The sequence below is a fragment of the Gymnoscopelus braueri genome, assembly GCF_963280865.1.
Source record: "Gymnoscopelus braueri genome assembly, contig: SCAFFOLD_64, whole genome shotgun sequence".
Lineage (NCBI taxonomy): Eukaryota > Metazoa > Chordata > Actinopteri > Myctophiformes > Myctophidae > Gymnoscopelus > Gymnoscopelus braueri.
In genome coordinates, this window is record NW_027660534.1 from 91,838 (window position 1) to 107,203 (window position 15,366).

Below are 15,366 nucleotides of genomic sequence, written 5' to 3' on the forward strand. Positions count from 1 at the left end.
ACAACCACGCTATGGTACTTATACCTGAGGAGCGTCTTTCACACATTTAATTCAACCAATCAGATCAGAGTAAAGGAAGTGGGGGGAGCTTGGATGCTTCCAATGGTCCTGGGCTGACATGAACATTAACTTAGCACATCACACCTGAAAACATTATTTTAGCCTATATAACAGTTTAGCTACATTGTGTGGGGTTTGATGTATTTTGTATAAATTACACACATTGTACGACGTGCTCGTCCATTACTTTTTTGCTACAAAATCATCCAGGTAGCCTACCATATCACAGTATCACACCCTTAGAACAAGCACTGAATGAATCAGTCCTGGACACCTAAAGAAAGAATGAAAACTGTCAAACCAATACATTAAATTACTGATTTGTAACTCTTACTGTTGTTAAACTGTTTTTTGGTAAAACAGTTACAGCTCGATCTATATGTTGATAGTAATCATTGCTATAATGCTTGTTCTGTAACAGGGGTCTCCCCAGCTCTTTAATAAAAGGAACATATAGATAGCTTCAGGTGGGTGAGCAATGTCTTCAAATCATAGGAGAGAACCCATTTATCAGCATCAATGTTAAAGTGTTCCAGATACCAATATTGTCTGCTCATTTTCCTGTTTCATCACTTCCAATTGTGCTTGTTGATCCTGTATCCTGCATTAGTTCTGTCTCCTTGTTGTATGAAATTGGTATCCTGACCTGAAAAAATATTGTATGTTTACTAAAGAGCTGGGGAAACACATAGATAACAGTTAATGAACAAACACTGCATGGCAGTTGATTACTATGGGAATATAGAGCTATGTAACACAAAACATATCACTTTAACCCCTTTAAATACATCAGTGCCAGTTTACACATTGTATTGTAGCATTTGAAAAAGAAGCAATGCAGGGATCATTCGGTGGCTCTGATAGATAGGTGCTCGTTGGTGACACAGGTAGGAACATATGAACAAATGCAATGCAGACTTATAGACAATAATTCCAAGGCACTTAAGTGAAAATATATATAATTTATTTAGAGCAAGGCATACTGGTCATACTCATTTGCCTTGCTCTAAATAAATAATATATGTTTTCACTTAAAACAGAGTGCTTTGGAATTATTTTCTTTGCAAGTCTGCATGTCACAACTTTTTTGGCAAGCAGTACTTCTTTGGAAATCCTTTTTTGTCTATCTGTATCTAATCAGTTAGAAGACACAGGTTGTGAATGTTGTGGAATGTTTTGGTGGATGCTTGTCCCATTGTTAATGGACAGGTGAGAATTGGTTAGGGCGTGTAACCCTATTGCTGAATGGATAGGCCATTCAATTCGCATGTATTCCTTTTAGCATGATAAGTAGTGAAGATATAGCCCCCTACAGTATTGTGTAAATAGGGTGGACAATGTAGTAGGACTCATTTGCATTACATTGATTTAGACTGGAAAATATTTAACCTCCAGAAACAACACCTGAAAGGTGAAAAATAACTTTAGCTGTTTTTCATCCCAATGTTTGACCTTTACATAGTTAAACATGCATATGAGCACTGAGCTTCGGCGTTATATGGCGATGGTGGGGTACTACAGGGGGTTTTGTCAAAACTTTTCTGTGGTGGCTACACCTTTAACCGATTTATTGAGTCCTAAAGTGAATTTTGTGTGGTCTGGTGTGTGTCAGGCTGCTTTCGAGCGTACAAAAAGCATTTTGTTAAACGCTCCTGTACTCGTGGCACCCCGTTTTGACGGGCCATTTAAATTGGCAGTGGATGCAAGTGACACAGGGATGGGCGGGGTTCTGTTACAAGATGGACCTGATGGGATAGAACATCCTGTGTCATACTTCTCCAAAAAGTTTAATCGTCACCAAAAATGGTACTCAACCATTGAACAAGAGGCACTGGCCTTGTTAATGGCTCTGGACCATTTTGAGGTGTATGTCGGATCCTCTAATGTCCCGGTAATTGTTTATACGGATCACAATCCGTTGGTTTTTGTACATCGAATGCGAAACAAAAACAAGCGATTAATGAGTTGGAGTCTGTTGCTACAAGCACATAATTTGGATATTCGACATATTCGTGGCAAAGACAATGTTATGGCAGACGCATTGTCTCGTATTTAGCTTAGGTCTGTGTTGTTGAATGGTGGGTTTTTGGCACTGGGGTGCGGTGTTACCTGGGTCAGAGCCCACCATTCAATAACTTAGGGTGGGGGTGTTATGTGCTTGCACAGTTAAAACACCTCAATTTAGCTCATAATATTATTGGGTCACTAATGGTTGTTTGTTTTTCAGTGTCTACTCTGTATTGCTGCTGTGGTCTGTGGCTGTCACTCATCTGTGATTGAGCTGGCTGCTCCGCCCCTGTCCCAGCTGTCCTTCATGAGGAATTAGGGTCCAGGATATAAAAGGAGCTGTGGCCAGCTCTCATGATCTCCCCCAGCACCCCAGCAGAGCACAACAGTAATTTTGTTCCCCTGACTTTTGTATGTTCTTTCTTTCAGTTTCGATGGGCTGGCCGTAAGTATTATTTGGTATGAGTTTTCGTTATTGACTAGTTTAGTTTGTTATTTTGTTTTGGTAGTTTATGGGAGTCTGGCGAGACGACGAGCACATAGTGTTTGGCTCACCAGACTCCCCACTTTTTGAGTTTGGCCAGCCCATCACTTTACTTTGTTAGGAATTTAGTTAGGTTTTGTTTCAAGTTCTGAGTCCTAGTCTTATTCAACACTGTATTTTCTGGTGCATAAAATACTACACTTGCTGTTATCTGCTTTATGGTACAATAAACTTCCATCAAAGTGTGAAAACCTGACTATTTTCCATTTTATGTTGTGGTCCCTTGTGCGAGCGAGCCAAGGTTAAAGGGGCCGTAACAGATGTAGTGGAGTAAAAGTACTGAAAATTGGAAATACTCCAGTAAGTAAAAATACCTCAAAATGGTACTTAAGTGCAGTACTTGAGTAAATGTACTTAGTTACTTTACACCAGTCCTTCTCAAACTTTTTTCATGTCAAGGACCCCCTAATTGACACTTATTACCCCGCGGACCCCCATTTGAAAAGATAAGCCAGGGACCCCAATAAGAGAAGGTTTTTACGGCTCTAGCAGTGATTCTCAACCATTTTAATTTCAAGGACCCCCAGTTTGACATGCATTAGGCTACGGACCCCAATTTAATGGCATTTACCTCTGGGACCCCAATATACACTGTAAAACCAATGTTAATCAAACTCTGAGAGTGTACAAATTACGGGTCCATTTGGTTCCATTTGTACACTCTCAGAGTGACAGACCCACAAGGGTCCATTTGGTTCCTATCAATCATTTGACTGGGGACCCCCTGGAACCCCCCCCAAGGACCCCTGGGGGTCCCCGGGCCCCACTTTGAGAACCAATGCTTTACACCACTGACTATTGTTACAGACAAGAGAAGCCCAACAGAACTGTGATAGCCCACATCATCCTGCCTTGTACAATTGTGATTGCTTTATGCATTTGTAACTTTCTTTTACTATTTTAATAAAACAAAAAAAAAAAAAGTTCACATCTGGGCTCCTTTATTACATGTGTTTATATATAAATATGTGGGAGGGAGGTGGGGTCATATACGAGGGGGGGTTCGCAATATATGGGGGGGGAAGGGACATATACGACAGCGCCACACTACTCGGCCGCTCGCGGGTCCACCCGGCCCGCCAGCGCTACGCCTGGTGTGCGCTCGGCGCAGCGCACGGTAAACGCTGATCAAGGATGTCATGTGGAGACGTCGGGTCGCGACGAGCGGACGCTCCGGTCGGCGGGGCGTGGAGACGTCGTCACACTAGAAATCTGACATGATTTGCTACCTGGGCAAAGGCACTAATTAACTCTCACTGTGTTTAACAGTGTCAGTAGAATACAATCTTGTAATTTGCCCTTTGTGATCAAAACATGTGGAATGCACCTTTAAAATGCATTTGCACCATAAGGAGTAAGTGGTAACATTTTACATTTGAAAGTGCATCTTATAAGATAAAGCAGGATAAAATCTGTGTTTGTTCAGTTTAGTACAAAAACAATTAAATACTACATTTTCCCACAACACTAGTAAATTATAGCAGCAACATTTCAACAGCCAAATATATCTCACAGAATCACATCCAATATTCCAGTACTGATGACGTCAGGACTCAACTCTCACAACAGGGCTTTGCCTGTGTGAACAGGATGCTAGCTGTTAGCAACATGTAGCAGTGAGTTAGCATTAGCTACTTAGCAATACAGGTACATGTGTAGATGTGTTTATCTCACCGAGTGGGTTAACGTTTGGTTCTTGCACCAATCGGCTGCAGGATTCCCCTCTGGTGACACTAACATACAGCACCAGACTGTAGCTACGGCTGGTGTTCTGTTAGTTATATCGTTTTTATGAATGCATATATCTCACGGCTAACTGCTGGGCTTCTTTCATGTAGACGCACCAGTGTGAAAGTGTAAGTACAGACGTGGTGACGTCATATAGATAGAGTTGACGTCATGACGTCAACTCTATCTGTGTCTAATCAGTTAGAATATACAAGTTGTGCATGTTGTGGAATGTTTTGGTGGATGCTTGTCCCATTGTTAATGGACAGGTGAGTATTGGTTAGGGCGTGTAACCCTATTGCTGAATGCATAGGCCATTCAATTTGCATGTATTCCTTTTAGTATGATAAATAGTGAGCATATAGCCCCCTAGAGTATTGTGTAAATGAGGTGGAATGAATTAAAATAACCTGTTTAAACCTAAATCATGTCTTCATGATTATGGCCACCTCCGATACATGTTTATATCCTCAGTGAAAAAATCTTGCCGTTCCCATCCCTGTAGTATAGTGGCATATGTCAAGAGTGTGCCATTGGCCATTTAATGTTGCACAATATAATGTTACTTAGACCATTTTATTGTCAACGGAAGCAATGTTACAACCTTTTAAGTTGCCATCATTCAGAAGTAATTTGGCCCAAGTCGTGTTACAATTTTTACAACTTAATGTGTCATTTAATCCTCTTATGTTACATAATTGACATAGGCCTACAGTGTTATTTCGTTATGCCATTATTTTGTGATGACACGCAGGATTTATGACAGAATTGAGTTGATCTTCTCTCTATTCTGCTTTACCACGCTGCCATGTTCAGAAATACATTTAACCCAGAGCATGTCTTTAAACTACATGTCACAGTGTCAGATTTTTCCACTAGTACCCACTGCCCCCCCCCCCCCCCCAAAAGAAAGAGTTAAAACAGCATCACAATAATTTTAACCAGTTTAACTTCACCATCACTATTTGAAACTAGACAATCTACAAGCTCACAATGCTGTTGGAACGCTGCTGTGAGCTTGTATATCTATACAAAATAAGGTTTTTGTTACATTTTGTTGAAAGTATTGTACTTTGAATCTTGGTATGCTGCATCATTCCAGTACAGTACGTGAATGATTGTACCTCATGCACATGTTCAGACTTTGGAATAGGACAAATATTCTGCTACATAATGGACAACCATAAGAATTTCCCTCTATCTGAACCCTTGTGTTGCTCCAGAGTTTCATTTTAGACTAAAGCTGAAACATCTTGCACAGCAAAAGATATCAGTCATCATGTGCTGCTTCAGGTTTTTTAGACTGAAAAAAACCCTGCACAGCTAGGGCTTTCCCCCTGTATGTATCTTCATGTGCATCTTCAGACTCTGTGTATGACGAAAGCTGTTGTCACAAACTGTACAGCTATAGGGTTTTTCCCCCGTATGCATCCTCATATGCTTCTTCAGATTACCCATCTGACTAAAGTGGTTGCCACAAACAGTACAGCTAAAGGGCTTTTCCCCTCTATGGATTCTCATATGCCTCTTCAAATTGTCATTTAGACTAAAGCTGCTTTCACAAACTGTACAGATAAAGGGTTTTCCCCCTGTATGAATCATCATATGCTTCTCCAGACTGATCTTGTGACTAAAGCTGTTGCCACAAACTTTACAGCTGAAGGGCTTTTCCCCTGTATGAATCTTCATGTGCTGTTCCAAAATAGATTTACGACTAAAGTTGTTGCCACAAAGTGTACATATAAAGGACCTTTCCCCTGTATGAATCTTCATGTGTTGATTCAGACCTTTCTTTTGACTAAAGCTGCTGTCACAAACTGTACAGCTATAGGGTTTTTCCCCTGTATGAATTGTCATGTGCTGTTTCAGACTATCCTTTCGACTAAAGCTGTTGCCACAAAGGGTACAGCTAAAGGGTTTTCCCCCTGTATGAACCCTCATGTGCTGCTTCAGATGACAATTTTCCACTCTCTGAGTCGTCATGGATGGAATTTGTTTTGATGATTTCACACTGTGGAGCAGCTTGTTTCTCATAGACGGTCTCTGTCCTTCCACGTTTTGTGCCTTGTATGATTGCAGTGTGTTTAAAATCGACTGTGTCTCCTCCCACTCATCACTGTCTTCAGTATCAGATTCAGAACATTGTGAAGAGAGGAGCTGAGCATCACTAGTTGGTTGTGATGCATCACTGTCCTCTGCACAAGCTTGTATTTGTTTGTGTGCAGATGAGGTGCTGGCTGGAGGGACAGTTTCTCCGTTCTCAACATCTTCACTTTTCACTGTTAGTAATGTCAACATTGTCCCATCAGCCTCTAACTGCACATCCTCTTGTGTTTGGAATGGCTCCTCTTGTTCCTCTTTAATCTGTGGATATTCTGGTTCCTTCTTGATCAGTCTGTGGCCCCTCTCCTTCTGTTCAGATGAAGACTTGTCTTTACATACAGGGACACACTCTAGGAGGAGGAAAATAACATGATAGTTAAGTCATGATTCTCATATACATTTAGATCCAATGTATTCCAACAATGTTAACCATTGTATAATGGCGATGTGGCACTGAACCTGTGATGTTTCATAACAAAGGAAGGAGGGCAAGCCCACAAAACCTCTTGAATTCATACAGACATTAATGCATATCATATGTGTCCAGAAATATAGAAATCCACAAATCCCTGTGTCCCTTTTTTCACCAATGACGTCATACCCTGGCATTCAATTATTACGTTAACGGTCAGTGGTGTAATGGTGATTTTCTTCCCCAGTGGAACTGTATTTCAATAAAATCAACCGGTTGCACTTTTTTTCTAAACTCCAATCATCATCGCTCTCACCTTTGGAGTATCTTGTGCACGGCATACAAAGACTCTCTTCCTTTATAACCAGTTTCATATCCCTGGCAGGTGATGGCTTTGAGGACACCTACAGAAAAAGGGAACCGTTTAATTACCTACGTAAACAAAACAATATTTATTTTTTCATTGTTTCACAATTAATACATTCAATATTTAGTCAAAGCCACATTTGGTTTGGAGTGAAGAAAAACAGCATTAGAGTTATGGGCCACAAAAACTAATCCACTTAAACACACCCTTAATGTTTAATTGTCTGGTGTTCCCCAGCTACTTGACCCATTCCTTTTATTACCAATACATCACATCTCTTCACCACAAATAATATGTTGACAACTTGTTGAATATACGTTGGAAGTACATCTTTTGACTGAAAATAACTGACCTTACAAAATCTCAACAAACTGACATGCAACTCGTTGTGAGCTTTTTCCGATGCTAGGGTTCAATGTGATGTAATAAGGCCTCAACCAACAGATATAATTTGCATGCAAATTACCTTTTTCCTTTTTGGAACAGCAGTATGTTCCACAGGGTTAGAAAGATCCAATGGAACTATTTCATCCTTCACAACCAACAGTCCACTGTTAAACCTTACACGTGATAGAGGGATGGAACACGCCTTCAACACTACCGCTGTTGCATTCAGCTGTAAAAAAAATAAAGTTGCAACATCATACACACAAAATAATAGATAGATAAGACATTGTAATAGTTTGTCAATAACACAAACATTACAAACCTGGTGCTCAACCTTCCTCCTTTTGGGTTCTCTACAGGACTGCTCAACTTCCACCGGTTGGTATCTTGTGCACGGCATACAAAGACTCTCTTCTTTTATAACCAGTTTCACATCCCTGGCAAGTGATGGCTTTGAGGACACCTACAAAAAAAAGGTGGACAAAACAATAGTTGAATTAACTACATAAACAAAACAACGTTTTACTTTTTTCAAAAGTAATACATTATACATTTAATTAAAGCTAGTCTCCTCTTTGAGGCAGCATATTTCTCTTCTACATTTGGTTTCTGATTGAAGAAAAACAGCATTAGAGTTATGGGCCACAAAAACTAAGGCACTTAAACACACCCTTAATATTTAATTGACAGGTGTTACCCAGCTACTTGACCCCATTCCTTTTATTACCAATAACACAATAACATCTCTTCACCACAAATGACATGTTGACAACACGTTGAATATACGTTGAAAATGCATCTCTTGACTGAAATTAACGGACTTACAAGTTCTCAACACACTGACATGCAACTCATTGTGAGTTTTTTTTCCGATGCTAGGGTTCAATGTGATGCAATAAGGCCTCAACCAACATATATAATTTGCATGCAAATTACCCTTTTCCTTTTTGGAACAGCAGTGTGTTCCACAGGGTTAGAAAGATCCAATGGAACTATTTCTTCTTTCACATCCAACAGTCCACTGTTAAACCTTACACGTGATAGAGGGATGGAACACGCCTTCAACACTACTGCTGTTGCATTCACCTGTAAAAAAAAATCAACCTATCTAATAAAAAAAACATACACACAAAATAATAGATGGATAATATATTGCAATAGTTATGCAATAAAACAAAGATCACAATCTTGTAATCAAAAATCAAACAAATGTATAAGATATAAAGCTAAAAATACTGCTACAAGCTCACAACCAGTGGTGGACAAAGTATTCAACCTTAAAGTGGGGTCCGGGGACATACAGTGGTTCCACGGAACTTATCTAATTAAAAACAACATACATACAAGATAATAGATAACAAATTGTAATAGTTATGCAATAACACAAACATTACAAACCTGGTGCTCAACCATCCTCCTTTTGGGTTCTCTACAGGACTTCAGTAGTTGGCTCATCTGTCATGATAAATGGTTATGGTATTAAACACATTTAAAAAGGATTTAGCTCATATCCACAGTACAAATGTGTACTATTTTATTTGATATTAGACAACTGTTTCAACAGATGGCTTCTTCAAGGTTAGTAGTTTGTATAAAACAATACAAAGGCCCATTGTTTGACGAAGGTAAATGTAAAGGGCAAAGTCTCAACCACACAATTACAGTGTGCAACCTATTACCTTCTTGTAAACTTCTTCCTCAAAGTCAAATCCTTGGAAATGGGATGAAACGTCTGGTTCTCTGTCTTGTCTCTGAATTTGCTGAAAGCACAAACAACACAGGCTACAACCACGCTATGGTACTTATACCTGAGGAGCGTCGTTCACACATCGAATTCAACCAATCAGAGCAGAGTAAAGGAAGTGGGGGGAGCTAAGATGCTTCCAATGGCCCTGGGCTGACATGAACATTAACATAGCACAAACAAATCACTGGCCTACATAGCATTTAAGATGAATATTGTGTTTTTTGTTGTATTTTTTAGAAATACACATGTTGTGTCCAGGTAGCCTACCATATCACACCCTTAGTACACACACTGAAGTAATCAGTCCTGGATACCTAAAGAGAGGAAGGGGCTTTTCCTCAGGATTATAAAAACTATCACCTACTCAGCGTAACATTTAAATTATAATGACTTTAAAACCAATAATTACTGACTTTTAACTGTTATTGTTGTAAAAACAAAACTGGTAAAAGGTTAAAGCCATATATTCTGATAGTAATCATTGATATAATGCTTGTTCAGTAACAGGGGTCTCCTCAGCTCAATTTAATAAACATAAAATATAGTTTCAGGTGGGAAAGCAATAAGGAGAGAGAACTTGTTTATCAGCGTCAGTTTTATATGGTTCCAGACAGTTACCAATGTCTTTTGTTAAGTTTACAGTTTCATCATTTAGCTTGTTTATCCTGTATCCTGCATTACTTAGGTCTCCTGATTGAATGGAATTGGTATCCTGACCTCACATTTTCTGGTGCATAAAATACTACACTTGCTGTTATCTGCTTTATGGTACAATAAACTTCCATCAAAGTGTGAAAACCTGACTATTTTCCATTTTATGTTGTGGTCCCTTGTGCGAGCGAGCCAAGGTTAAAGGGGCCGTAACAGATGTAGTGGAGTAAAAGTACTGAAAATTGGAAATACTCCAGTAAGTAAAAATACCTCAAAATGGTACTTAAGTGCAGTACTTGAGTAAATGTACTTAGTTACTTTACACCAGTCCTTCTCAAACTTTTTTCATGTCAAGGACCCCCTAATTGACACTTATTACCCCGCGGACCCCCATTTGAAAAGATAAGCCAGGGACCCCAATAAGAGAAGGTTTTTACGGCTCTAGCAGTGATTCTCAACCATTTTAATTTCAAGGACCCCCAGTTTGACATGCATTAGGCTACGGACCCCAATTTAATGGCATTTACCTCTGGGACCCCAATATAATAGCCAACCTGCAAGAGATTGGCCATTTCTGAAGAAGGTTTCGCCTAGTATGACATGCCAAGAATAGGTGTGGTTAAAGATTCGAATGACGATGCCACCAAAACGGAAACGTGTGGCCTAAAAATAACACTGCATTGCTCAAATGACAGCTGGCTTTTCAGCACAAAAAAAAAATGACAGCACAGCAACACAACAACGTGGCACATGGAGCTCTCTGACGGATGCCAAACCTTGCAGTGAACCCGAATGCAGTCGTAGAAGTAACGCCATTCGTCAGGCTGGAATTGGACCTTCACTGTGTAGGCGAGGCCAGGAACCAGTCGATACTTGATGATGACAGATGGAGAACAGGGTAGAAACATTGTAAATGCAACCAGCCCAATTCAAGCCAAAAAAGCAATGGAGGAAGTAGGCATTTTTTTTTACTTAATCCATTGACATATACGACAGCGCCACACTACTCGGCCGCTCGCGGGTCCACCCGGCCCGCCAGCGCTACGCCTGGTGTGCGCTCGGCGCAGCGCACGGTAAACGCTGATCAAGGATGTCATGTGGAGACGTCGGGTCGCGACGAGCGGACGCTCCGGTCGGCGGGGCGTGGAGACGTCGTCACACTAGAAATCTGACATGATTTGCTACCTGGGCAAAGGCACTAATTAACTCTCACTGTGTTTAACAGTGTCAGTAGAATACAATCTTGTAATTTGCCCTTTGTGATCAAAACATGTGGAATGCACCTTTAAAATGCATTTGCACCATAAGGAGTAAGTGGTAACATTTTACATTTGAAAGTGCATCTTATAAGATAAAGCAGGATAAAATCTGTGTTTGTTCAGTTTAGTACAAAAACAATTAAATACTACATTTTCCCACAACACTAGTAAATTATAGCAGCAACATTTCAACAGCCAAATATATCTCACAGAATCACATCCAATATTCCAGTACTGATGACGTCAGGACTCAACTCTCACAACAGGGCTTTGCCTGTGTGAACAGGATGCTAGCTGTTAGCAACATGTAGCAGTGAGTTAGCATTAGCTACTTAGCAATACAGGTACATGTGTAGATGTGTTTATCTCACCGAGTGGGTTAACGTTTGGTTCTTGCACCAATCGGCTGCAGGATTCCCCTCTGGTGACACTAACATACAGCACCAGACTGTAGCTACGGCTGGTGTTCTGTTAGTTATATCGTTTTTATGAATGCATATATCTCACGGCTAACTGCTGGGCTTCTTTCATGTAGACGCACCAGTGTGAAAGTGTAAGTGCAGACGTGGTGACGTCATATAGATAGAGTTGACGTCATGACGTCAACTCTATCTGTGTCTAATCAGTTAGAATATACAAGTTGTGCATGTTGTGGAATGTTTTGGTGGATGCTTGTCCCATTGTTAATGGACAGGTGAGTATTGGTTAGGGCGTGTAACCCTATTGCTGAATGCATAGGCCATTCAATTTGCATGTATTCCTTTTAGTATGATAAATAGTGAGCATATAGCCCCCTAGAGTATTGTGTAAATGAGGTGGAATGAATTAAAATAACCTGTTTAAACCTAAATCATGTCTTCATGATTATGGCCACCTCCGATACATGTTTATATCCTCAGTGAAAAAATCTTGCCGTTCCCATCCCTGTCCCAGCCAACATGTCCACCTGGGCCCCATGTGGGGCACATGTGGGCTACTTGGGTACCAATTGGGCATGGGCTTGAACTGGGCAATTGCAGTGGGTTCCATATAGGTTCTATATGGGCTAAGTGGGCGCGGGCTTGAACTGGGCAAGTTTGGTGGGTTCTATGTGGGTTATGTGTGGGCATGGGTTAGAACTGGTCACCCACGTCTGGGTCCCATAAGGGTTATGTGTGGGCTAAGTGGGCATGGTTTAGAACTGGTCAAATATGTCTGGGTCTCATATGGGCTATATGTGGGCTAAGTGGGCATGGGTTAGAACTGGTCACACATGTCTGGGTCTCATATGGGCTATGTATGGGCTAAGTGGGCATGGGTTAGAACTGGTTTCACAAAAGTGGGTTCCATATGGGCTATGTGTGGGCTAAGTGGGCATGGGTTAGAACTGGTCACCCATGTCTGGGTCTCATATGGGCTATGTATGGGCTAAGTGGGCATGGGTTAGAACTGGTATCACAAAAGTGGGTTCCATATGGGCTATGTGTGGGCTAAGTGGGCATGGGTTAGAACTGGCCACCCATGTCTGGGCCTCATATGGGCTATATGTGGGCTAAGTGGGCATGGGTTGGAACTGGTCACCCTTTTCTGTGTCCCATATGGGCTATGTACGGGCTAAGTGGTTATGGATTAGAACTGGTGTAACAAAGTGGGTTCCATATGGGCTATATAAGGGCTAAGTGGGCTTGGGTTAGAACTGGTCACCCTGTACTTGGTCTCATATGGGCTTTGTACGGGCTAAGTGGGCATGGGTTAGAACTGGTCATCCATGTCTGGGTCTCATATGGGCTATATGTGGGTTAAGTGGGCATGGGTTAGAACTGGTCACCCATGTCTGGGTCCCATAAGGGCTATGTATGGGCTAAGTGGGCATGGGTTAGAACTGGTATCACAAAAGTTGGTTCCATATGGGCTATGTGTGGGCTAAGTGGGCATGGGTTAGAACTGGTTACCCATGTCTGGGTCTCATATGGGCTATGCATGGGCTAAGTGGGCATGGGTTAGAACTAGTCACCCATGTCTGGGTCTCATATGGGCTATATGTGGGCTAAGTGGGCATGGGTTGGAACTGGTCACCCTTTTCTGTGTCCCATATGGGCTATGTACGTGCTAAGTGGGCACGGGTTAGAACTGGTGTCACAAAAGTGGGTTCCATATGGGCTATATATGGGCTAAGTGGGCTTGGGTTAGAATTGATCACCCTGTACTTGGTCTCATATGGGCTTTGTACGAGCTAAGTGGGCATGGGTTAGAACTGGTCACCCATGTCTGGGTCTCATATGGGTTTCGTACGGGCTAAGTGGGCATGGATTAGAACTGGTCACCCATGTCTGGGTCCCATATGGGCTATGTATGGGCTAAGTGGGCATGGGTTAGAACTGGTAGTACAAAAGTGTGTTCCATATGGGCTATGTGTGGGCTAAGTGGGCATGGGTTAAACTGGTCACCCATGTATGGGTCTCATATGGGCTATGCACGGGCTAAGTGGGCATGGGTTAGAACTGGTCACCCATGTCTGGGTCTCATATGGGCTATACGTGGGCTAAATGGGCATGGATTAGAACTGGTCACCCATGTCTGGGTCCCATAAGGGCTATGTATGGGCTAAGTGGGCATGGGTTAGAACTGGTATCACAAAAGTGGGTTCCATATGGGCTATGTGTGGGCTAAGTGGGCATGGGTTACAACTGGTCACCCATGTATGGGTCTCATATGGGCTATGCACGGGCTAAGTGGGCATGGGTTAGAACTGGTCACCAAATGTCGACTTAGAACGCGCAATAAAGCGTAATATCTCGATAACGATACGTTTTTAGAATCCGCCTTTCGGATATGTTGTAAAGCTCGCAGAGGCGCACGCGTCGATGTCTTCGCCTTTCTCGTACAACACTCCCACGCAGAGTCCTCTACTTTCAGGGAACTACATAGAGTGTTAGACCTTTAGACCATAATGAATGCAAACTTTAAAAAACAAATTTCTCGTAGGAATGTCGGATCGGGACACCAAGGGCATCCACGCGTGCGCCTTAATGAGCTGTACGACATATCCAAAAGGCGGATTCCAAAAACGCGTCGTTATCGAGATATAACGCGCAGAAGATAGCCCCTTGACCCCAGCTAATTAAGGAGAACCGTAAGGCTGTGTATGACAAAAGTTATATGGGCGCGTTCTGGGCAACACACTGACCCAGAATCTGATGTTTGATTTTGAAAAATGACTTTTCCAAGCCTTTGAGACAGTTATTTATGATAATCTTGGCCCCTAGGGGTCGTGCAGCTTTGAGACTGGCACCGTTGGATTCAGCGTCAAAAAGCAAGTTGGAATATATATATACATATATATTTTTAAAGCAATTAGAGGGTTAGAACTGGTATCACAAAAGTGGGTTCCATATGGGCTATGTACGGGCTAAGTGGGCATGGGTTAGAACTGGTCACCCATGTCTGGGTCCCATAAGGGTTATGTGTGGGCTAAGTGGGCATGGGTTAGAACTGGTCACCCATGTCTGGGTTCCATATGGGCTATGTACGGGCGAAGTGGGCATGGGTTAGGACTGGTATCACAAAAGTGGGTTCCATAAGGGCTATATATGGGCTAAGTGGGCATGGGGGTAGGTTTGTGCTACTATATTGGCATATTTATCATACCAAAATATAAGCTATGACATAGTAATACAAAAAAATATATATATGGTCACAGGTGGTACCAATTTGTGAAAATATGTGCAAGCACACCTTTTTGTACCTTTTTGACTAATAATAAAATACTGCTGTATTATATGATTCATATCCTTTCACTGCAATAACTAACAGACAAAAAGTGTTTTTGTTTTATAAGTTAGGCTATACTATATTATGTTTACAGACAGAATAATCCTGTATCATACAAACCAAACCGTGTGTAAATCCGTTGAGAACTCAATGAGTTGTGATGCTTTTCATGGCTCAATGAGCTTGGTTTATACTTCGACGCACGACGGTATCGCGCGTCAAAAATCACCGATCTACAAACGCACAACAACTCGTCTCCGCAACGCTTGTGGGCTTGTACATCTATGATCCCGTCGAGCGTGGAAGCGTAGCTCAGTCAGCATAGACATTATAAGCATAGAAAGTGAAGCT